Source organism: Canis aureus, chromosome 2, assembly GCF_053574225.1.
Source record: "Canis aureus isolate CA01 chromosome 2, VMU_Caureus_v.1.0, whole genome shotgun sequence".
Taxonomy (NCBI): Eukaryota; Metazoa; Chordata; class Mammalia; order Carnivora; family Canidae; genus Canis; species Canis aureus.
Genome location: NC_135612.1, coordinates 28,481,151 through 28,504,945, shown reverse-complemented (window position 1 = coordinate 28,504,945; position 23,795 = coordinate 28,481,151). Strand labels below are relative to the sequence as shown.

The 23,795-nt window shown below is 48.2% G+C and overlaps 1 protein-coding gene and 1 non-coding gene across 2 annotated transcripts in view; both read right to left on the bottom strand.

Annotated features, from left to right (window-relative positions):
* The window catches only part of LHFPL2 (LHFPL tetraspan subfamily member 2), a 152,771-nt gene extending 129,176 nt beyond the window's left edge, over positions 1 to 23,595 (bottom strand). The window contains exons 1-2 of the mRNA XM_077867201.1: positions 23,466 to 23,595; positions 8,008 to 8,082 (exon numbers count right to left, since the gene is read on the bottom strand). The gene's annotated coding sequence lies outside the window, so the exon portion shown is untranslated. The remainder of the gene's footprint in view (positions 1 to 8,007; positions 8,083 to 23,465) is intronic.
* On the bottom strand, positions 10,165 to 10,268 carry LOC144304284 (U6 spliceosomal RNA). Its single transcript, XR_013371203.1, has one exon. It is a non-coding gene; the product is annotated as a U6 spliceosomal RNA (small nuclear RNA).
* Positions 23,596 to 23,795: the final 200 nt, after the last annotated feature.

Sequence of the window (23,795 nt, the reverse complement as noted above, 5' to 3'; positions counted from 1 at the left end):
AGAAATAAAAAGCATGCCTTCATGAATAGGCAATGCTGCACCACTTTTCCACTAAAAGGTCTGTTTTCTAAATTACCCTTCATAAATGTGCAGAGCTCACAGCTGGGGAGTCAGGCATTCCCACCTCACGTTTGCTTGTACATATTAGAATCCTGAAGAGACTAATCAGGTATTCCCCACATGTAAATGATTTCAGGAAACTAGATATTCCAAATAAGCTGCTTTTGTCGACTTATATATATAGTGTTAAAAACTGAATTTGTTTCTAATTTGCATGGTTTTGCACACAGAATATTTTCAGTTCAATTTAAACATTTGCCATACATTTCCAAAGCACTATGCTTTGGAAGTGCACATGCACATCAGGACAGGGACACAAATAACTCCACTGGTGACAAAGAACAGCCCCCATGAAAAGTTCAAACACCAGACTGTGAGGGCACTACCGCAAAATCACTTCCCAAAGCCTCATTTTCACCAAAAACCAAAGTAATGATTAATGCCACTGTGCAAGATTTAGCTTGCTCTTTTTTTATTCAAGCTTTAACAATCTAGCCAATGGAATCATTCTTCCTCCTGCTATGGAGACCTGGTCAGACCCACCTTTGGTCTGCAGCATGCCTGCCGGCCCTAGATCAATAAGCCCTGTGTTCTTTAATACAGAACAGGAGCCACTAACCCAGCTGACTCTTTCTGTAGTCATCAATCAGGGTTAGACTACAGCTTGTCTCATAACCCACCAGAAGATGGAATGTCTGCCACATACTTCCTAGAAAGATGCAAGGACACATCGTACGAGATCAGTATCAGCAGAAGTCAGATAAACCAGTGAAAGGGCCATCAGGGAGGAAGAACTTCCAGAAAGAATAGTGTTCTCATTCCCTGACGTGACACAGAAAATTCCACACGAAAGTGGTTAGTTGCCAAGGGTTCCAGAAGAGGCACCCTTGCCCCTGGACATCAAGGCCATATGATGAAGCCCAAAGGTCAATTTAAATTTAAAGGTCAATTTATACCTCCATCGAGGATGGGGTGATGGGTAGATGGACCAGGTTCACTGGATGGACAAAACCCACCAAGCACCAAACAATAACATGTCCTCACTCAGTATTTGTGAATTTAAACAAAAGTCATTGCCTTACAAATTCTCTTTGGCAACTTTCAGGATTTATTTTTTAAAGTAAGCAAACCCTACCCCTAACACGAGGGCTCCCCAATTCATAACTCCGAGATCAATGCTTTACCGACTGAGCCAGCCAGGCACCCCCTCTTTGGCAACTTTTAATCTTGAATTAACCAACCTCCTGTAGCTGAACTTTAAAATTCCATGTAATGGTAAATCTTGTTTTGTAACTGGAAAGTTCACCAGGGGAGAAGCGAACAGCACCGCCTTGCCTTATGGGCCTGACGCAGCAGCGTGGCTTCCCACCGCGGGCCCCTGGGGACAGCGCCCTCCTGGGACCTAGTGACTCGCTCAGGGCCAGTGACAGACAGAGCCGGTGCGGCAATGAGCTGGGCAGTGGCAGAGACCTGGTCTGCTGGCTCACGGCCTCCGTCAGTACAGAGAACGGAGTCCTCCGCCGTCCCTGCAAGGCGCGGCCCGGCCCGAGCCCGTCCTGCCATCACGCCACGGGCCTTGTACACGCGCACCTCAGGCACACTCGAAGGCCCGAGGCTTCCCCCGAAAACGAGGCCCGGGGCGGCAGGAGGGCGGGCTCCTGACTGCGGGTACCGTCAGGGGTGGGGGGCAACCCCAAGCCTGTGTGCTCCACAGTTGTCTGGATGCCTCCAGGGAGGCTGCGAGGAGGGCCGCCACCTCTCCACGGCCCAGGCTCTGCCCCTTGCACACAACAATGTCGCTGTGCTTCCTCCCACCCATCCCCGGCCTCAGAAGGCCTGTCTTCCCCTCAACTTCACCACCAACTTTCTGTGATCCGGGTCATCCTGCCGCGTCTCGATTTTCTAATCTACACGTAATTACAATCAGCTACATGAAAGCTACTTGGCACCTCTTCTCACACTTTCTTCAGACTATAAAGACACCTCAGAGAGCACTGGACTAGGAGTCAGAAGTCCTATGTTCATCTGTATCATCAGTCACCTAACAAGTGCATATTAAGCCCCTGCTACATGCCAGGGACCAAAGTTACAAAGATGAACGGGCAAGACAGACAAGGGCCCGTGACCTCAGGAGGTTTTGGTCAAGTCATTCGCCATCTTTAACTGAAATCAAAGGGCTTGCACAAGCTCTTTTAAGTCCCTTCCAGCTCTCCTATTCTGTTCTCCCCGCTTTCGTGCCAAGAGGGGACTGAAGCATTCTGGAATGTTCTGCTTCCCTGAGCAGATGCTATTTTTACTCCACGTACATATAGCTCAGGCTGCAGACGTGTGACTTATCTCCATTCTGCCAAGCATAAACGACTCATTTTCATCCCAGAGTTTATTAGACCGAGTGGAGCCCTCCTCCAGAAGGCCCACTGGCAGGCACAGCTCGGGCTCTCTGGCACAGAGACCCTCACAGCCCCACTCCTTCCACACAGAGGAAATCTGGTTCCTTCAGATCAAAACTACACAAAAACAGGAGCAGGGCTGCCAAGGCTTCCTCACATGTCGCCTGGGTTTGTTTATTTCTTCTTCATCAACTCACATCATTTCTGACACTGCACTTCAACTTCCTGGACACAGCCAGGGAGAAAAGCTTTTAAGATGCACTGAAGTACGGCCAACTTCTGATTAGCCACGGTAATGGAGGAAAGGATCAGCATGGCCAAGGCAAGAGGACTCCTGCCTCTAAGTCCCACAGGGCACAGATTCTTGAAAAGAATGGGGAGAAGTGTTAGGGAAACAAGTGAACCCCCCTTCCCCAACTGCCCTCAGTTAACATTTCAGGAAACACTTGGCTGGAGTTTTGCTTTCTGGGAGTTCCCAAGAATACCACATCTACGAGAAAGGGAGAGGCCTCCAGTTTCCATTATCACTTTATAGGGGGAAATATCAGCTCCTGAATCAATGGGGGAATAGATTTTGATAAGAACTATACAAACTGAATCTATGACTAAATATCCTTAACAGTGCTTAAGGTTTTTATTAGCACATCTTCAGAAAAGTTTTCTGTTTCTCAGACCTAAGTTCACAAATACTAAGCAGAAATGTATGCGGTAGAGGGGGAGAAGCTGGAGAGAAGGAAGCAATCAGCCGTGAGATAGTAGGAGAGTGAATGAAGATGCTCATGGGAAAAGCTGGGCCCCAGAAACCAAGCAGCAAGCGGCAGGGGTGTGGACACTTGAGGCCACGGTCCTTCCTGATCACACTCATGGGCATTCCAGAAGTTACTCAACACGTCTTGACGATTTCAGACATACAAATAGGCCTCCCCATGCTCCCCTCTCCCATCCTCCCCAGCCCCCACCCTGCCTTGCCCTACCCACCCTGGTCCCTTTGCTCCCACTCCCCGGGCTGCCTTGGGGAATGGTGCCAGCTGGTGGCTGGTGCACAGAACTATTAACCACTACTTTTCTCTGGTTCCCTTGGAAGAATCTTCATCATTCTCCTCCTCTTTCCTCAGTTTCTTTCATAATGACCAGAGAGAACCTAATTTGAAAGTTAAAAGTCCGGAGGGAAGCCCGCCTCCCCTACTGCCCTCCTGGGAGACATAGGATAAGACCCCGAGCCTCTCCCCACCTCACTCTCTTCTCTGTAAACCCGGGTAGGAGGACATGCCTCCCGAGCAGGGCTTTGGGATGTGGCTGACATGAACACACACCGGGGACAGGACAGCGCCAAGCAAAGAGCAGCACAGCTCTCACCTTTCTGCCGATCCCCCCGGTAAGATGTGACACCTGAACGCTACTCCGCTGCCAGGCATGTGACGACCATCATGCTCCAAATAAATAAACGTGTCAACAGGTGACTGGCAAGCCTGCCCCAGAACTAAAGCACGTGATCCCGATTCTAAAGGCGCTCTCTTGCCTGGTGGTTCCTTTATTTTCAGGGTGAATGCCACGTTCCTGAGCGATTGGCAGAGCTCCACCATGTTGGGACACACACCTGTTGGGATCTACTGTTGTGAAGTCCCTAACTCAGAGAGCCGGAGAACCTGTGCTCCCGGCCCTGGTGCCCAGAATGGCGACTGTGCCTCCCCAGGCCCTCCCCTGGTGCCCAGAAACACAGCGCAGGCCTGCTGGGAGGGGAAAGGCCAGCGCCCTCGAGGCTCCGCTGCATCCCCAAATGCCATCCCACCATGATAAAGACCTCAAAGAGGATAATGAAATTATCTCCTCTGCCTTTTATTCCTCAGTAACAACCACAAAATTAGATGAAATGACCCCTTGCTCCTCTAATTTAAGGCCTATTTTATTACCTTCAACCCCAATTCTCTCTCCTTTAAACAGATCTAAGACCCCGAAGACCCACAAGCCAATGGGATTAGTAATTGACAGCTCCTTCCTCCAGGCCTGTTCTCCAGAGGGCGCTTCTCCTTCCTCCAGGGTGGGGTCACAATCAGTTCAATCTTCATGCTTCAGAGACATCCCCTTTGAACAAGATCAGATGTTTCTCCACCCCTGCCTGGTGCTCCGCTCAAAGGAGCAGCAGCCCCTTCTGGCTCAGAGCATTAATGTCAACTCAGCCAGAAAGGCAAAGGCAAAAAGAAGAGGTCAACACAGTTAATTGTCCACCAGGCTCAGATGCAGGCCCCCTCAAACTCGCACCTTGGGAGGGCTGATCACCCCCATAAAATACTAACTGCACTTTGAACCTAGGAACAAGGAGAGTGAGGACTATTTTCCCCAGCCTGCTGCGCTGCAATGGGAGCTCCAGCTATTTGTTTTCTTTTTCAGTTTGTGGCCATAAAGGGGAGAAGGACACTCTGCAGCAACTCCAGGCAGGCGGGAGGGAAAGGCAGGGAGGTGAGCCCCAGGCTTGGCTGTCAGGAAATAAAGGAGAGGAAAGATAAGCATCAATGGCGGTGGTATAAGGGGAGCCAAGCAGGGCTTCCTCCAGCTTTGAGGAAGGGACCTGAAAGAGCACGACTGCAGAAGCCCAGAAGGGACCTGAGAGGACAGGATTCCAGGAGCCTCAGAAACAAACCACGTGTAAGAAAGGCTTTATAGAGAAAAGCAACCATTTAAAATTTAAAATGCAGAGTATTTACTCTTCATCATTAAAAGAGATGAAAGAGGAAATTCTTTTACCCTCTTTTACCTATTTGGGAAGGTTACTTTTATTGACTAGTTATCCAAAGGTCTCCTTCCAACTCAGGGCTGTAATTGTAAAAAGATGCTAAGAAACTGACAACAGCCATTTCTTAACTGAAAGAGGACGTGAGAATGATCAAAACAACAGTTGTTTAAAAAAGCCAAAGTCCAAGATATTCCATTTACAAGCAAGTCTACCTGGAAACAAGTACTTGTAAGTTACCTTTGACATCAACAACAAGCTCCTATAGTGAGTAAGACAAACCAGCCAACAAATCACAGCTGACAAGCGACCTGATCAAAGTACAAAGTGGCTCCTAAATGATGCATTGGCTGTGCCCTAAACACGGAAAAAAAGCAAACTCTTCCCAAAGATGTCAATTCCTGGGTGCAGCTTGGCAATGAAACTTGAAAGCCTATTTTGGAGACTTTACTTCTTCTTAAGAAGAAAAAAAGATAAAGGCTGAAGCCTGACCAAAAAATCAAAGACACCTGAAGGGAGAGGCACCATTTACTGTGTGTATCTGCAAGCAGCTGAAGTCTGGGTTCCCTGGCATTTCAGCGATGAAGGACGTGGCCAGTCAGAGACCAGCACGCTAATGATACTGGAGTCACAGTTGCTGTGTCCGCTGGTTGCCTTTGCTCTGATGGTTCCCAAACATCTACCCTGGATACAAGGGGCCCATGCTGGACAGTGTCTTTGGATCAAGGCCAACACTCCAAACAACTATAGTAAACATACACGCACACGCACACAGGCCCTGATATACAAATTCTGCTGCTGAGGCACCAGAAACCCATCTTTAGAAACAGTAAACATTTCATGAAAGAAGAACCTCCCTCCCCCAAAACACAAAGTTCAGAACTCTAAGAAAATTCAGGAACTATATCACTTCTTGGGCTAATTAGAATGAAGTGGGGTAGTCAAGATTCAACTAGAGAAGGCTAGTGAAGCGTGTCTGAATGCATATGTCCTTGTGAGAGCCCCGTAGAGAGGGGGACCAGCTCAGTACCTTGATGATTTGACCTACATCATTCTCTTTCTAACTACAGTAGGCTCGTGTTGTAAAAGAGGAGTCACTCTGAGAATCAGGTAACTTCTAGAGGCTCCGTGAGTTGCTAACTCTTACCAACTGGTAAGCACTCCCCAAGGATCTGGCGGTGGAAAGAGGAGACACACAGCCACCACCTGACATTCAGCTTCTGTAGTGATAGTGCAACACATAACAGGCAAGAATACCTCAAATTCCCAAAGCTACTAAAAAACTAAAACTCACTCCAATTTTAACATCTGGGCTTTTAAGTCGCAATTAATTTCCTCAATTTATTTTTCAAGTGTAAGAGACAAACTGGCTTCTACGGAGACTGGAAATTCCTGGGCAAAGCTGAAGTCCTCACTCTTCCCCAGCCCTAGGAAATTTTAAGAACACGAATAGGGTCAGCTGAGAGTCAAATTTCTTGTACTGCTTTGTCTTTCACTAAATTCCTAACCAAAGCAGCTGGAAAGGTTGAACGATAAGTAGCGTTAATGTAGCAGCAAGATGGGAAGGCAAAAGTAAAGACTCAAGACCATACTCTCCTCCTATGTGAAGACCCAGGTCTCACTCTGGTTTCAATATTCAGTGAACCACCACCCTGGAGGTTGCTACTCCCCACCCACAGGATGAAGCAAAATGGCATTGAGCCAGTTAGCACACACCTCAAGGAACCCATTGTACTGAGAAGTTTGGGGGAGACTGGGTTGCGCACTGATTTAAAAGCTTTTTGTTAGAATTAGCTAAACCTCAACTGTGTTTTAAAACACATGCCCAAACCACTCAGAAATGTTTTTATTTCCTCAGTTGTAAATTGGGAAAGTCTACTGCTTATTCCTTTACTGCCTATACATTTAGACACATGTTCAATCCCAGGGCTGACCAGGGCACCCGGGGTCTGGTTGACAATGGTCTCTCCCAGGGTGGCCAAGAGGGCTGGCTGCTCGTGGCCACAGGCTGTGGTTTAGTACACTAGTGCTCCATAACCCGCTTATTACTCCACACAATGACACGAAAATGTGTAACTTACCCTTTTCATCAGGGGGAGGAGTCTAAATTCCTATTGACTTAATATATTATGGTAAATTCTCAATTATGCATGGCAATATGAGCAAAAAGGCATAGAGCTGATCCAAAAAGGCATTCTATGAATCACTTCACTGGTTTAGAAATACATTATGATTCTTTTTTGTGGCCAAGCCATAGCTGAGCTTACAAGGGTTTGGTTTTTTTCTTTTTCATTAGACATATTTATTCATTTGTTGAAAATCTCTTCCATGCCAGGAAACATGCTAGGTGGTGGGAGATGGCAGCAAAGGAGCTCACAGCCTAGAGGAAAAAGTTGTGTGCGAACGCAGAAGTAAAGCTCACCTAGCAAGCGAGCGGCCGCATGAGCCGAAAAGCAGTGATGGGTTCTGCTGTAAAGCTGGGGGAAAGACTATGCTCCACAAAGCCTCTCGCTGAAGCAGTCTGACAATAACAAATGAAAACTAAAATTCTGAAAAGAATTCCAAAGGACCAACTCACATGGATGGGAGAAGGGAGCCCGTCTCAAAGAAAAGAATTTGGTAGTGAGAAGGCCAGCAACAAACGACCAGGAGAAAGCCACTCAAGTACACATCTTCACCCCATTAAGTCTCAACTTCATACCTTACAGGTAATGTCTCCCTACATATACAGATTTCCTTGGTATGAATGAGAACTTTGGGTGGTCATGAGAGTGCATCATGATGGCTAGAGTTTTCCTACAACCCACCTGAGCATGAGCTGGTCCTTACCTGTATGAGCGCCCTTTCACAAGGAGCAAAAACCACAATCCAGCCGTAAATTCAAGAGTTTGCTTCCCAGCTTACCTGAAAAACAACAGGAAAGGGCCATTTTTGTTAATTTGGAACAAGCAGTCTTTTAATGTTTCCAGGGCAGACCTGCAGACCTTGCCCAGGGCTCTTCAGTCTCCAAGCAGAAAGCCTGGCTGGGGGAGGGTGGGTCACAGAGACTTGGGTTAAAACCCCAGTGTTGGAACTCAGTGACAGGGTAACTGAAAGCCAGGTACGCAGCCTACCTGTGCCTTGGTTTCCTCCCTTGCAGCACCCATCTCACAGAACAACCATGCCATGCCTAGAGTCATATGAATGAATATGTGATGGGTTCACCGCCCCTCGGAGCTTATAATCCAGAGAGACAGAGAAATAAACAGGCAGTCATCAGGAGCCTGATGCAGCTGACAGGAGCTGAAGAGAGAAAAATACAAGGTGATGTGAAGCCTTTACAGAAGCCCTAGCTGGTCCCAGTGGGGTCAAAGGAAGCTCGCCAGAGCCGGTGATGGCTATGCTGAGGTCTGCCAAGCAGGAGTTGTCCAGACTAAGAGGACAAGCAAACAGCCTGCCAGGTAGAAGCACCCACAAAATGAGATGCCCTGGAAGCAAGAAGAATATAGTGAGTTCGCCAAAGAAAGGGGTCAATGACCACTGGAGTATTTCGGGGCCAAGAGGAAGACTAGCAAGACATATAGCTGTAACAGGAGGGAATCACAAAAGGCCATGCAGCCATTCTAGGAGAATAAGGCCAAGGCGAATCTATGAAGGGTCTTACACAGGAAAGTAACATGGTCCAGGAACACCACAGACAAGAAGGTGCCAGAGGGAGGCAATGAGAGTCCAACTCAGCTACCCCGAATGCCATAGTTGGTCTGTGTAGGGAGGACCGAGAGAGAGAGAAAGAGAGAGAGAGAGAGAGAGAGGGGCCCCTCTGGCATTCCAGGGAACCACTACTTCTGAATTACTATCTCCTCTGGCCTGGGGCAATTCCCCACAGGCAGACACCCCATGGGGAGTGTCCTGCCCCAACACACCCTCCAGGAAGTCCACGAGTGCCTGGTGTCACAGTGGTTCTCAGAGTGTGGTCCCCAGACCAGCAGCAGCAGCATCAACTGGGAATGTGTTAGAAATGCAAATTCTCAGCCCATCCCAGACCTAGCAACTCAATCTCTGGAGGTGGGGCCCAGCAGTGTGTGTTATTAAAAGCCCTCCAGGGGTGTGTGTGGGAGGTTTAGTCAATTAAGCTTCTGCCTCTGCTCAGGTCATGATTCCAGGGTCCTGGGACTGAACCCCATGTTGGGCCCCCTGCTCAGTGGGGAGCCTGCTTTTCCCTCTCCTCCCTGCTCATGCTCTCTCTCTCAAATAAATAAACAGTATCTCTAAGATAGATAGATAGATAGATAGATAGATAGATAGATAGATAGATAGGAGCCCTCCAGGTGATTCATTTTTATTTTTTTAAAGACTTTTTATTTATTTATTCATCGGGGGGTGGGGGGCAGAGACACAGGCAGAGGGAGAAACAGGCTACATGCTGGGAGCCCGAGCAGGACTCGATCCCGGGTCTCCAGGACCACACCCTGGGCTGAAGGCGGCGCTACCACCGAGCCACTAGGGCTGCCCCCTCCAGGTGATTCAGATGCTCCCTAAAGGCAGTAAGCACTAAATGGGTGCGGTATCAGGACAGGGGTTGGGGAGAGCATAGGGCTGGCCTGGTCTATTACTTACAATGTTCATTTTTGTTTACAAGAAAATACATAACTTTGTCGGTGCTTGGAACCTCTCCTAGCCCTGCAGACTGATGGGTAGAGAGGCCAGGGCCCACCGCTGCGGGAGGATTTCATTTCCCCAAGAAATGCCACATCCCCTTCTGCAGACTGCATTTGCTTTAGGGCAGGCAAAGGGAACTCCAGTGTCAGTAAAGTGGACACACACTTCTCTCACTTATTTACTCATTCATTCATTCATTTTTATTTTTTTAAAGGTTTCTATTTATTTTTTTTTAAGGTTTTAAAAGTAATCTCTGTACCCAACGTGGGACTCAAACTCACAACCCCGAGATCAAGAGCTGCGTGCTCTTTCAACTGAGCCAGCCAGGCGCCTCTCATTCATGGATTTTTAAATACGGAATGCTTCCCAGATTTGTCTGCCGTCCTTGTGCAGGGGCCACGCTCATCTCTGTATCATTCCACCCTTAGTATACGTGCTGCCGAAGTGAGCACACACTTCTCCTTTCATAAAATGCTTCTCCTCCCACCTAGATATAGAATCTGACCACTCCAGAAAAGAAACAGGCCATCCAGAAAGCTCTATGTGGTTGCATGCAAGGGTCAGGTTTCTTTCTGGAGTGTGGAGCACCCTCTGTGGTTACAGAGATACCAACGCCCAGGAGCCATCAAGTAATTCGAGGTTGAGAAAAGCTCGATTCAGCTCCCTCTCTCTCTGAATATCTATCTTCTCTAAGAAAGAAAAAAATTACCCTTCCTCCCAATAAAAGTCTATTTCTCTAAAGAGCAGACAAATTTTTATAGTCTTATGTTTCTATAGTGCTTGCTTTTCTTTCCAAAACATATCTCCAAAACATAAACACAGTATTCGGGTTAACAGAGATCATGGGGATACACCGCGTGCCCCAACCTCACTCAGCTTCCGGAGTTGGCCCCTCTTGGGGCAAAGCCACAGCGAGAGTGGCTGAGCTGCAGGATGTCCAGCAGGTCAAGCAAACCATGGAGTCCAGGGGCACAGCAATGCTGCAGAAATCCCCAGCCTCCGCTACACCGCACCCGAAGGCCACACAGCCCAGCTCCCCGGCCTCCACCGCTGCTCTGTGCAGGTGGTGCCCACGCCGTCTAATGGCCTCTCGTGGGCCCCACATGGCCAATCCATCCTGCACCCCTCACTGCCCACACCAGGTAACTACTGTTCGCCATCTCCCCTACCAGACTCTCAGCTCCCTGAGGGGCTCAGGAAGCTTGTGCTGAACAAATGACTGAATACCCAGACCGACAGACTCCCCTACAATAATAATTTCAGGCCTAGATTCTTCCCCTCATGTTCTCTAGCCCAAAGAAGTAAGGTGACTTGTCCAAGGTCACTGAACAAGTTCATGGTCACACCACGGGAGGCAGGATAGATGGTTCTCAGTGCTTTCCAACACTCACAGGCTGTGTGTTCCCACCTTTCTTGGGCACCAGGAAACCAGCACCCCTTGAAGACAAAGCTATTTTATTTGTAATAGAGTGGGTTGGTTTGGTGTGTGTTTCATCTCAAGACTCTGCCCAAGAGCATGAAGGAACATCTTGTGAATCTTAGAATTAGGGCCCTAAGCCCAATCTAAAGACACAGCAGGGGCTCTGGGGGCAGCAGGGGTAGGAAATGGCCATCAATGAGGGTGTGGGTCAGTCTTCATAAAACTTTCCAGGGTTCTGGTGCCTGGGATGTATTTCTGTGTAACTTGTCTATCATTTCAGGCCTATTCAGCCAGCAGGGGCAAATATAATCTCCCAACTCATCATCATGCTATTCTGAAAACACACTGTAACACTCAAACAAGCTCTGGCTTTGGTAAGAGAGAGGATGTCCAAGTTCAGAGTTCAGCCAGGAACTATGAACTATTCTTTGCAGATAAGAGAGAGAAAGCATGAGACAACACACACTTTCTAGGTGGCACGGGGTCTCGGAGGAGTCAAGCCCTTCTCAGAATGGACTGGGAAAAAGCCCCTACGTAGCGGAAGGAGGGGCTCTCCTACCGGTCAAGTTCACCTGTTAATAAGCAGGCTGGGAACCTGAATAATTTCCCAAGCTTTTCTCTGAAAATTAAACGGACTTTTAAAAAAGAACAAAACAATCCCAAGTATAATCACAATGTTTAATTTTAGTTCTCTTACATAAATTACCTGGCTTTTCATTACAACTGGTCAAGTATATGTGAACTAGCCTCATGAGATAGAAACATGCCACACACATGATCAAGGCTATCCGAGTCCCTATAACACAGCATGTGTGCACGCACGCGTGCATGCACACACACACAGTGAACAAGGACCTGTTCTTTCTGGTGCCCTCCCAGGTACCCTGGCTGCTGGTGACTGCCCTACGTGCCTGCTGCATCTAGCCATCCTCTGTGGCACTGCTCTCCTTGTCCAGAGCCCACACTTCACCCCATCAAAGTCAGAGTCCACTCTCTTCATCCACTGATCTGAGCTAATTGCTTTTGAGAAGCATCTGATGAAGTTATTCTTGTTAAGGTGTAAATAAGAAATGTATTACCTGTCCTACTGAATAAGAGGTTTAAAGAGAAGCATTTCACCCAAATTTCTCTAATGACAGAATTTAAGGCACGACAGTTAAGTGAATTCCACTCTATTTTTTTTTATTTTTTTTTAAATTTATTTATGATAGTCACAGAGAGAGAGAGAGAGAGAGAGAAAGAGAGGCAGAGACACAGGCAGAGGGAGAAGCAGGCTCCATGCACCGGGAGCCTGATGTGGGATTCGATCCCGGGTCTCCAGGATCGCGCCCTGGGCCAAAGGCAGGCGCCAAACCGCTGCGCCACCCAGGGATCCCCCACTCTATTTTTAATAGATCTGTTTATTACTCCCACTCAGCAGATCGGGGCGGGGGAGGGGGGGTGATGCTGTCATACATAATTCAAGACATACCAGGAATCTTCTTAATCTCAGTGACCGTCTTTAACACCATCCCTACGGGGATGTCCCTGACAGATGCTGCAGGTGTACCTGTCAGGAAATCACTAGTAATAAAGATTCAAATAACCACAGATCTCTGGCATGAGGGCTGCTTCTAATGGGTTTTTGATGGGAATGTAAGAGTGTCAGAATCACCAGGGAAGAAGCCCTTTCTACACCCCTCCAGTCCCATCACACCATTTCCTACTTCATCTGCTTCATAAACTGATGTGGCCTCCAGGGTGGGGCTGAGATGTATCCTGGATTTGAAGAAAGGGAGGTTAATGTGGATAGGATGATATCCTTGGGAAGCCCAAGTCCTCAACCTGTCGGTTCATTTGGATCAGAACCAAACTGGCTGTGGAGGATGAGGGCCCCTTCCTTATCCATTTCTAGGCAGCATTTACTCCAAAATGGGACACTCATCATCCCCAGCTGTCTGTCTAACCCAAAGTAGGAGAGGGTGTGGGAAAAGTCAGCTGCAGGACATTCCTTAGACTTCTCCACAGAGGTCCAAAGCTTATAGCCTAGTATTTCCAAGAATGCCCGAAAGCACTTCATAGTCAGTGTCTATAAAACCTTCCTAAAAATAACAGCTTCATAGAACTGACGTCTTACACTGTTGAAAAAGGACTCTCTGATTTGGTCCCATCTAAGGTAAGGGACTCTCTGTAAGAATAAAAGCACGTGTCAAGATAAAAACTAAACTGATTCCACAGGGACAGAAGACAGCTCTTCACAACCAAGTACCCAAGAGACTAAGAAAAGAACACGTAATGGTGTCCCTCAGACATGGTCAACATCACAGGCTCAGACAGATGGGTTTCTAAATCAATGTTTCTCTACATTGGTGTTTCTAGAACCTGCCTGACCATAAGAACTACCTAGAAGCTTTGTTTAAAAAATACAGATCCCCAGGACCCACTCCAGTCTTACAAAGTCAAAAACCTCAGGGGAGAGGTCTATGAACATACATACATACATACACTTATTTATAGTCAGCGAGCCCAGTAGGGTATCAAGTTTCATAAATGATACCCCCCAAAATACGTAACTTTTAAAAAAAACTTTGTAATTACGTTAACTGCAAAGTTACAAAGAATATGGGAAAATGCAGGTTCAATTAGAGAAAGAGCCTTCTTTATCTAGTTAAAATTATAAAATATAGAGGCACCTGAGTGGCTCAGTAGGTTACACGGCAAACTCTTGGGTTTCCGCTCAGGTTGTGATCTCATCCCACAGCAGGCTCCACATTCAGTGGGGAGTCTGCTTGAAGATTCTCTCCCTCCCTCCCTTTCCCAGTGTGTGTGTGCACACACATGCACTTTTTCTATCTCTGTCTCTCTCTCTCTCCTACTCTCTCTCAGATAAATCTTTAAAAAATAAATACATAGAATAAAATTATGGAATATAGTCAACATGTAATGAGGTAATCAACTTAACTAAAACTTACAAAAACAAAACCTACCCTTTAGGTCAATCATATCCCACCTCAGAGACCCTCCAGAACACTCTTGTTCTAAGGACTAAAGGGAAACACTACACAGCTATTCTGGGGGCCATTACCGGCCCTCAGTCTCATGCCAATAGAGACCAGCCCTAAGTAGCAGGCAACCAATTCAAAGTCAGACCCCAGAGGTGCCTCCTGGTTATCACACTTTACAAGTTCCAGCCTCCAGCTGACTAGTTCATAGTCTTATTCGTAGCCCAGCTGCATGTGAGGCCTGGCTACTCAGAGTGTCTGCAACAGAACCGCCAGCATCAGTGTGGCAGGAAGCCTGCTAGAAACATGGAGTCCCTGGCCCCACCTGAGCCTGCTGAAGCAGAATCTGCATTGTAACAAGATTCAGGTAATTCTTGTGCACACTGAAGTTTGAGTATGTTGATGTGAGATTTTACCCCCAGGTCATCAGCCTACCCACTTAAGCTCGAGACCCTCAAAGGCCTTCTTCCCTCAAGTTTTTCAGTCTTGGTTTGTCTTGGCGCCAAATCACCATGCACAGGGTACAACAACTAGCTGATGATCCAAAGCCCAACTTTTTAGGGAGTTAGAGTCAATAAATACTGATAATCTCTTACATTCTCCTCTGGCTCTTACATTCCTTAGAAGGCTGAAATACGGACCCCATGACCATAAATCAATAGAGACGATCCAAAGTCAAACAATACCATGGAATGCTGGCTCTCTTGATTCCAACACATTGTTAATGAGGGCAAGGTCACGAGTATGATTAGCTTCCTCTGTACACTGGCACAGACTCCAACCCTCTACCCTTTGGCCGCCTACAAAGGCTGACACACCCCTGGTTACTAAGAGGACCCAGAAAAATGACAGGGGGAGGCTCAACAGAGCGGCACCAGCAAAAGAACTCTTGAGAACTTCAATGACTGATGAGCAGAATGTATCGAGGAACACAACACACAGCCCAGGGTGGCTGACATGACCGATGACCACGTTAGAATTCAAAATTATCTGCAACGGGAAGTCCCACGGTTAAGACTGTAACAATCTCACACACACCCGTAAGCAAGAGGAAATCTAACCTGATGGCACTTCTCGTTTTAAAATGTTTTTAAAACACGCCAGTTGTATTGGCTAAAGTAGCTGCCAAGAACGCTAACATACTCTTATGGTCCACGGGTCTAGGTTCAGGCCAGGGGAAGCAATGGCCCCTCCACAGCAAAGCTGTTCAGATGATCCCAAACAGTCCCCTGGCCACCTGGCCGCACAGGTGAATACACAACCTGTCCCACTTTTTCATCACCACCACCATTTGGGTTCTTATAATTAAGAGTGGCTCCTTTACCTGACTAACAGCCCTTTTAGGCTTCGGGTTAGAGTCTTAGCTTAGCTCCCTTTGATGCTGCCCTTTCTTTACTAAGAGAAAAAAAACTACAGACCTCAACACAAACTGAAAAAACACATATACAGACAAGACGACCTAAGTAAACTCATTTACCAACAGGATTCACATCAAAAAGACCCACAGTCACCTGCATAAGCCAGCACATAGTACAGCATAAACCCATGCAGAATTAGTAATTAGGTCAGCAAATTATGAGCTCCCAGTACAGAAGAACCTTGAAAGGGCTACTATAAAAATGAGCAAATGACAGAGAATAAGTATCTGTTTAGACATACTTCTCTTTGTACGATCATCTTCTAGGAATAGACAGCCATTTAAAAACTTGGATGGCATTTTAGACTGTTTTTAAAGTTGTGGCCCATGTTTTTCTTAAGTCTATACTGAATACACAAGTGGCAGTCATTTATTAAGACAAAAGGACTGCTTACAGGTAAGTCTGCAGTTCCCAGACTATCCAATCCATTATTTTTAATTTCAGGAAAATTTGGTGTCTACGGGCAATAGAAAGAAAAAGTTTAAAAACGTTAAGAGGTTAACCACCCTGAATAAGTGTGTGCCATGCACTGCTTACCTAAACATTAAATGAAGCTACTGCCCACACGCTTACAACCATCCTTAAACAACTGGCTAGCTGCCTGAAAACTGGAAAACAACATGTGAAATTCGGCCCAACGGCAGCCTGCCCCAGGAGAAAGGAAGCTTGAACTCCAGGTGCCCTTGACAACACAGCTCAGTGTGGAAAGAAAGAAAATGCTGAACAATAGAATCAGTAGAGGAAAAAGCACCCCTCTGATTTTCCAGGCACGAGGAGAGATTGCTGCTAAAGGGATATTTCAAATCTCACTGCTGGTTTGGGTTCTAATGAACACGGATATAATTTTTAAAAAGAAAGAAAGCTAACATGTCAGTGTAGTACCTATTTAATTGAGTTCTCACCAGATTTAATTCATGAGTTCCTATCTATCAGAAGGATATTTACCTGCTTATAGAAGCGAAACACCTTTCAAATCACATTAACAAGGTTTACGAAAACATAAAGAATATATGGTAAGGAGTGGGTTCATCCCTATAGTTCAGAGGAAGCCATCCCACTCTGGCTGTGGGTCACAGCACCCAACCCTGGTTGTATCCCCAGCCTCCCACTATGAGCAACTATATTTGTAATAAATAGGAATTGCAATTCTTTTTAAAGCAGAAACCTGCTTTATAATGGATGCACCACAGATTCAAGGAGAGGGGCAGTGTTGTGGCCAAAACGATGTGCACCCGCATGCACACAAACCCACCAACTATTTTGCTCTGATTTTACAAGTAACGTGCCATTTACAGAAAATCTGAAAAAGAGAAAAATAAATAAAATAACTAGTCACTTGTAATCACACTAGCCCAATGTGAACAGTTGAAAGTTTGGTCTACATCCTTCCAGTTGGTTTACTGCTACCAGCTTTCCTTTCAGTGGCACCCCAGTTAAGCAGGCAAGGGTGAGGGGTGGTGTTCTTGCTGGTTACACAGAATGACAATAGTCAGTAATCCCCACTGGTTTAACCCTAAATCCGCAGGAGTAGGGGGCCTAACAGTGCACAAATCAAATAGCAGGCCTGCAATTTAACAAGCATTCACTGGGCTCTATTTTGCACACTTTTAATTATTCCACAAATGAATGAAATTCAAATTAACAGCAGTAGCCCTCCAGGGCCATATGGTGACTTCAAAAAAGAAGGCGGATAAGCCTCTCCTTTGTGGACATGAAAACAAAAGTTAATTCTCCTAGTTCAAGTTCTCAAGGCACCTACAGATTCAGAGGCTTCTTCCTGTCTTTTTTTTTTTTAATATTTTATTTATTTATTCATGAAAGACACACAGAGAGAGGCAGAGACACAGGCAGAGGGAGAAGCAGGCTCCATGCAGGGAGCCCGATGCGGGACTCAATCCGGGGACCCCAGGACCATGCCAAAGGCGGCGCTAAACCGCTGAGCCATCCGGGCTGCCCCCTTCTTCCTGTCTTACAGATGGCCATCTCCTCACCATGTCCTCACACAGAAACCTCTGGAAGGGGAGAAAATTAGTGTTGGGAGAAAGGGTGTAAGGAGCCATTGGAAATAAAGACCTGGGGACCACAAGCATGTGTGCAGCTCCCTTCCGGCCATCCAGGGATCCCTCGATGTCTGTGCACCTGTAGGACATGAGACACTCAGCTCACCCTGACATACCCTCAGCTCCACATGCAGGGAGTGCTTTAAAAGGCCCCTATTGTAACACCCTCGCCTCATACACTAGCCTAGGCTGTGAGGTGTATTACCCTTAAGTTGCCAGAAGCCAGGACACCTGGTGACACCTCATGGGCTATTCTCTACACACAGAAGACACAAGGAAATAACTGCTTTTATTGCTAATGTCACCTCAGGAGCTGTTAAAGACTGTGTGTTACGGACCTGCTGAAACCATCAATATTCTTCACTCAAATACCGTAACTGACTCGAGAATTCAGTACTTAATGTTTCAGAAACCATGGGAAGAGCTTAAAAGCTAGTTTGGCTGCACTGTCCTACTTTGGAACCTCAAAAATTCATCCAAGTAAACACCTCGGAAGTCTTCCTTAATTTTGACTAAAATATTTTTAAATAGTGTCCAAAACACCACTTAATCAACAAACATGGTATTAAATTCAAATCAGAACAAACCCACAGGAGGAAAAGTCAAAATACACTGAGGTTCTCCTTTCTTATCTGGCACGTCTCAGAGTCCAAGTTGGGTCCTTCTCTTGACCTAGCTGATGGTATTACGGTTTAGCTAAGAAAACATGCAGATAATGAACCTCTTTAACCATATTCAGTATTTTATGGATGCACACAAAAGTACTTTACTTTCTCAGCAAGTAGAGGTCATCTTACATTTTCTTAAATATAACACATGCCGTATGACATAGTTCAAGTTGCTATAACAGAATACCATAGACTGGGTGACTTAACATTTATTTCTCGCCGTTCTGGAGGCTGGGAGTCCAAGATCAAGGCTCTGTCAGCTGTGGTTCCTGGTGAGAATCCTCTCCCAGGTTTGTAGATGGCAGCCTTCTCTCTGTGGTGGAGGGGGAGCTCCTGTGCTCTGGTCTCTCCCATCTCCTCAGGACACTAATCCCATCATGGGGACTCCACCCTCATGACTTCATCCAAACCTAATCACCTCCCAGAGGCCACACCTCCAAATACTACCACACTGGGGATTAGGGTTTCCACATATGAATTTTGGGATTTGTGTGTATGCTGTGTGTGTGGGGGGGGGCGGGGAGGGGGGGTGTCATCAATTTCACCAGTCATACACCCTAGCTATTAAGTATGTTCAGAGCCATTCTAAGTATATTCTTCTCAATGATTTCTGGTCAAAATAACAGCAACAGATCTCACCATGTCTGTAAAATAACACCAGGAAGAAAATGGTCATTTAAGGCCAAGGTCAGGGGCTTAATTATCCCCATTAGGGCTGTTGGAAGGATGAAAGAGAAAAAATCTGTTACAAGGACACAAATTACTCTCACCCTGAGCACTTTTAGTAAATCTCCAACAACCAGGCAACCACTTGTCACTACTATAAAAATCACTCCACCTTTCATCTCTAGCTTCGGACCTCTCTTCCTGCGTGTGTACCCAGCTTTCTGCTGGGCATCTCTCCCCGGAAGGCTCACAATTCAGTCTGGGATTCAACTGAGCTCATGAGTCCCCACCATCTCCTCAAACTGACGTTCCCCGCAGCTGCTTACCTCAGCGAATGGCGCCATGACCAGACCAGTCACCCCAGACTCCGTCTCACTAAGTGCCCACAATGCAAAGATGACCGAGGACGTGTGACCAGTCTCTCCTGGCCTCTTGCCTTCTTCTCCAAGCCCCTCCTGGACTCCTGTCCTAGCCACCCAACTCTCTTGTACCCATTCTGGTCTCCTTGTCACCCAGCCCACTTCACGGCCACCCAGTTCTTTCTAAAATACAAGGAAGCAAGTCAATGCCCTGCTGCAAATTCTCCATTGTTCAGCCAGTTCTGGAGATGAAGTTCAGGTTCCTCAGCTCACACCCCCAGGGACATCCTACACAACCTCCTCTCCAGGCCACACCACTCTCAGAGCCCTGACTACCTTACACCTTGGCAAGCCTCCTGGACTCCAATCATGCAATTCTTATCCCATCATGTATTAATGTTATGTTATTTTAAAAGTAATGAAAAAGAAAACCTAGAGGGAGCATGAGGAACCAAGCATACACTCTTTTCTTTACTCTTTCACTCAGTCATGCCTTACGCAGGGAGGGATTGGTGAGTGTTTCAAGTGCCACACCAGATTCTTCCCTGGACACATCTGGGTTTTATAAGCGGATGATCAAAACTGATCTTTAATTCCTTCTTTGCCTTTCTGAGGCTCAGAAATCTCATCTCAGAGAAAAAAAAAACTATTTGTTTTCATGGCACGTTGGCTGATGGTTCTACTTACCCACTGCTCAAACTGGACACAGACTTGTACAAAGCGTGGGAAAAAGAGCCCCCTTTTTCTCCCATATCCCCACAGAGAAGCCATAGGACTGGCTGTCCCCTGTCACTACCTGCAGCCAGGTCACTTCCCTCTGAGCAGGCTGGCTTGTGGAAGGGAAGCACAACCAGCACTCTGCTTTCCCAGTACTCTTCTAAATAAAAAAAAAGAGCCCCACCCCACCCCCCCGAAAAAAGAGCCTCTGAGTTTATGGAGGTGCTTTGCACACAGAGGTGGCTTCCCCAACTAAACTGTCTACCTCTGTGAGAGAAGGGGCCTACTCTTGGTTCTTGCTGTGTTACCAGAGGCCGGAACAGAGCCTAACCCATGGTACAAGCTTCATAGGTATTTGCTGAATGACAGGGTAAAAGAATGGATGAATGAGCAAATAGGGAGTCCTCCTAAATTGGAAGAACAACATACAGCATAATTCCCCTGCTCAAGAAATAGTGTGTTGCTAAGAATGCCTTTTGTTCACTTTGTATTAGATACAACCTTAATAAAAACTCTGGGCAGTGTATCATTAGCTCCAAAGCATACTTTAAAGTAGCTTTTTGGGAAAAAATTCTAGAGATTAGATATTTACTTACTGTTTGTATTTTGCCAAGAGCATAAGCATTGAGTAAAATGTTGCTTTTAGGATTTCCAAAGACAGGACACCTTGTGTCCACCACTAAAGTTTCGTTGTTGTTGTTGTTGTTGTTGTTGTTGTTGTTGTTTTTCATCAAACAAAATTTGGATCTTTACTTTCATGGGACTGGAAACCTAAGAACTGCCATCACAGGGTCAGTGAGGCCTGGAATTTCAGGCCATACACGTGCTCTTGCCCTCCGACCCACACAGAGCCTGTACTCCCTAGACCTGGAGTCCCAGAGAAGGCTGACCAGAATAGGCCAAAAAGCTGCAGCTTGTAAGTTCTTGAAAGATCAAGTATTCCTGTCTGTGGGCTGCCAGAGGCAGGGGTACAGCCTCAACACACCGTCTGCCTAAGCAACCAGAGTTTGCTCTAAATCAGGTATCCATTCAGGCTCTTTGAATGGCATTGCTTTTTCTAGGGCATTTGAAATACTTGACAATCAACATTTAACATTTTCTGAGCACTTAGCACAAGGCACCACCCCAAACTCTATGCAAAAGTAATCCTAGTTAATCTTAAAGTTAGTCTTTGACTTGAACTCTTAGTGCCACCAATTTAGAGACACAGAAACCAAGGCTGAGAGGACTTAAGTAACTTGTCCAAAGTTCAGACAGTAAGTGGCAGCACCAATTTGAGTCTCCAGTATTTTGGCCTCCTACTGGGTCAATTCTTTGCAATAAAGAATTTGAGAAGCTGCACACAATGTTCATTAAAAAGGACTACATACTGTTCTATATGTTGTTTTTCTGTCTTCTACTACGGAATTTTCTTTTCTGGCCTATCCAGTTTCTACAGTGAATTCTCTTTAATTCATCAGTCCACACGTCTTCGTAGGCAAGTGCCATCAATTTTGAGGCCATCTATGTGGATGAGCAGTATACATTACTTTTTCCAGAAGGTATCGCTTTGCTCTCAACCACAAAGATCCTTTTTGCCTCCTAAAGACAAATTACTGGTTCATGGACCATGTTTCAAATTATATTTGAGAATGTTCATTTGTAGAGTAATTATTCTTCCTAATTGGACTGCTCTAAAGACAAATGATTCTCCCTCCCCACCCGCATCATCTCCCGCAACATACCATGTCTTCTTTCCTGGCATAAAAGGTTTGCTGCACCTTTTGCAAACCACAACCACACACACTACGTGCCCTCTGTTGTGACCACTTAGAAAAAAATATTATACCACAACAGTGATATTACTTCAAATCCCTCAAATATTTCATTAGCATCAGATTTCTGAATAGATGAATCACAAACCTATCACAGTCTGACAGCAAAAAGAAGTGAGAGTCTTGGGGTCGCCTGGGTGGCTCGGCGGTTCGGCCCAGGTCGTGACCCCGGGGGACCCGGGATCGAGTCCCGCATCGGGCTCCCTGCGTGGGGCCTGCTGCTCCCTCTGCCTGGGTCTCTGCCTCTCTCTGTCTCTGAGTCTCTCAAGAAAGGAAGGAAAGGAAAGAAGGAAAGGAAGGAAGAAAAAGAAAGAAAGAAAGAAAGAAAGAAAGAAAGAAAGAAAGAAAGAAAGAAAGAAAGAAAGAAAGAAAGAAAGAAAGAAAAAGAAAAGAAAAGAGAGAGAAAGAAATGAGAATCTTGGACTTTATTTCTTTTCTGTATCTTTCATTTATTCTTCCCACTAGCCATGTGTTCCCTATCTGGTAAACTTGAAAAGAAGTCTTTTTTTTTTTTCAAGACCAGGAGGAAACAATCAGAAACACCCAGGAAAGGTTAGCGCCAAAACCTCGGCACTGACCCTCGCGGAGCCCTGGCGGCGCTCCGCCGCGAGAGCCAAGGGCCTGGGGCCGCCGCCGCCGCCGCCGTGAGGTAGCGGCCCCGGGGGGGCGGGGAGGGGGGACCCGGCCGCGCTCACACCTCCTCGCTCCCGCTCCGCACACTCCCGTCCACGCCGGCTGCTCTGCGGTCCCAGACCCAAGTTCTACTTCCACGCGCGGGTCCCCGAGGCCGACCTGCGAGCTACGCCCACGACCGGAGAAAGAGGACGGGAAACGCAGGAAGCGGCCCGGGCCCGACCGCGCCTCGCCGTGTGCCGCGGGGCAGCTCGCGCCCGACCCGGGGCCGCCCTGGGCCCGGACAACGGTCGGAGGAGGACGGCCCTTCGCTCTTCTGGCCCTCGGACCCGAGCCGCGGCCCGGGGCGCAGACCGGGGCGTGGGGCCGCCGTGCCCCGAACCCGACCCCGGCCCCGGCCCCGGCCCCGGCCCCGGCCCCGGCGGCCCCCGAGCTGCGGCCCCGCCGCCCGGAGCCCGCCCGCTCCCGCTCCAGCATCCGACGCCCGGCCCGGCCCGGCCCGGTCGCGGTCCCGGTCGCGGTCCTGGTCCCGGTCCCGGTCCCGGTCCGCCGCCCGCTCCTGGTCCCCTTCTCGGTCCTGGTCGCGGTCCCGGTCCGCCGCCCCCTCCTGGTCCCCTTCTCGGTCCTGGTCCCGGTCCCGGTCCGCCGCCCCCTCCCGGTCCTGGTCCCCCTCCCCGTCCCGGTCCCGGTCCGCCGCCCCCTCCCGGTCCCACTTCCCGGTCCCGGTCCCGGTCCGGGCCCGCCGCCCCTTCCCGGTCCCCCTCCCGGTCCCGGTCCCCCTCCCGGTCCCGGTCCCGGTCCCGGTCCGCCGCCTCCTCCCGGTCCCGGTCCCGGTCCGCCGCCCCTTCCCGGTCCCCCTCCCGGTCCCGGTCCCGGTCCCGGTGCCCCTCCCGGCCCCACCACCCCGACTCACCGGGCTCCGGGCTCGCCGCCCCCGGGGCTCCCGGTCCGCCTGGCCGCCGGCCGCTCGGGAAGGCGGGGAGGAGGGCGCGCGGGGAGGCGGCGAGGCGGGAGCGCCGCCCTCGGCGGCCGGCGGGCGGGGGGCGGAGAGGGGCGGGGCGGGGCCAGAGCCCGGCCGCCGAGCCTCCCGCCCGGACCGGCCCCGCCGCCCGGTGGCCGCCCGCGTCCCGCTCCGGGGCCGGCGCTGGGGAGGGTCGGCCGGGCTGTCCCGCGGCGGGGGGCGGGGCGCCGGGGCGTGGCCTGCGGGGCCCCGGGCTGGCGGCGAAAGGGGATCCCGGGGGGC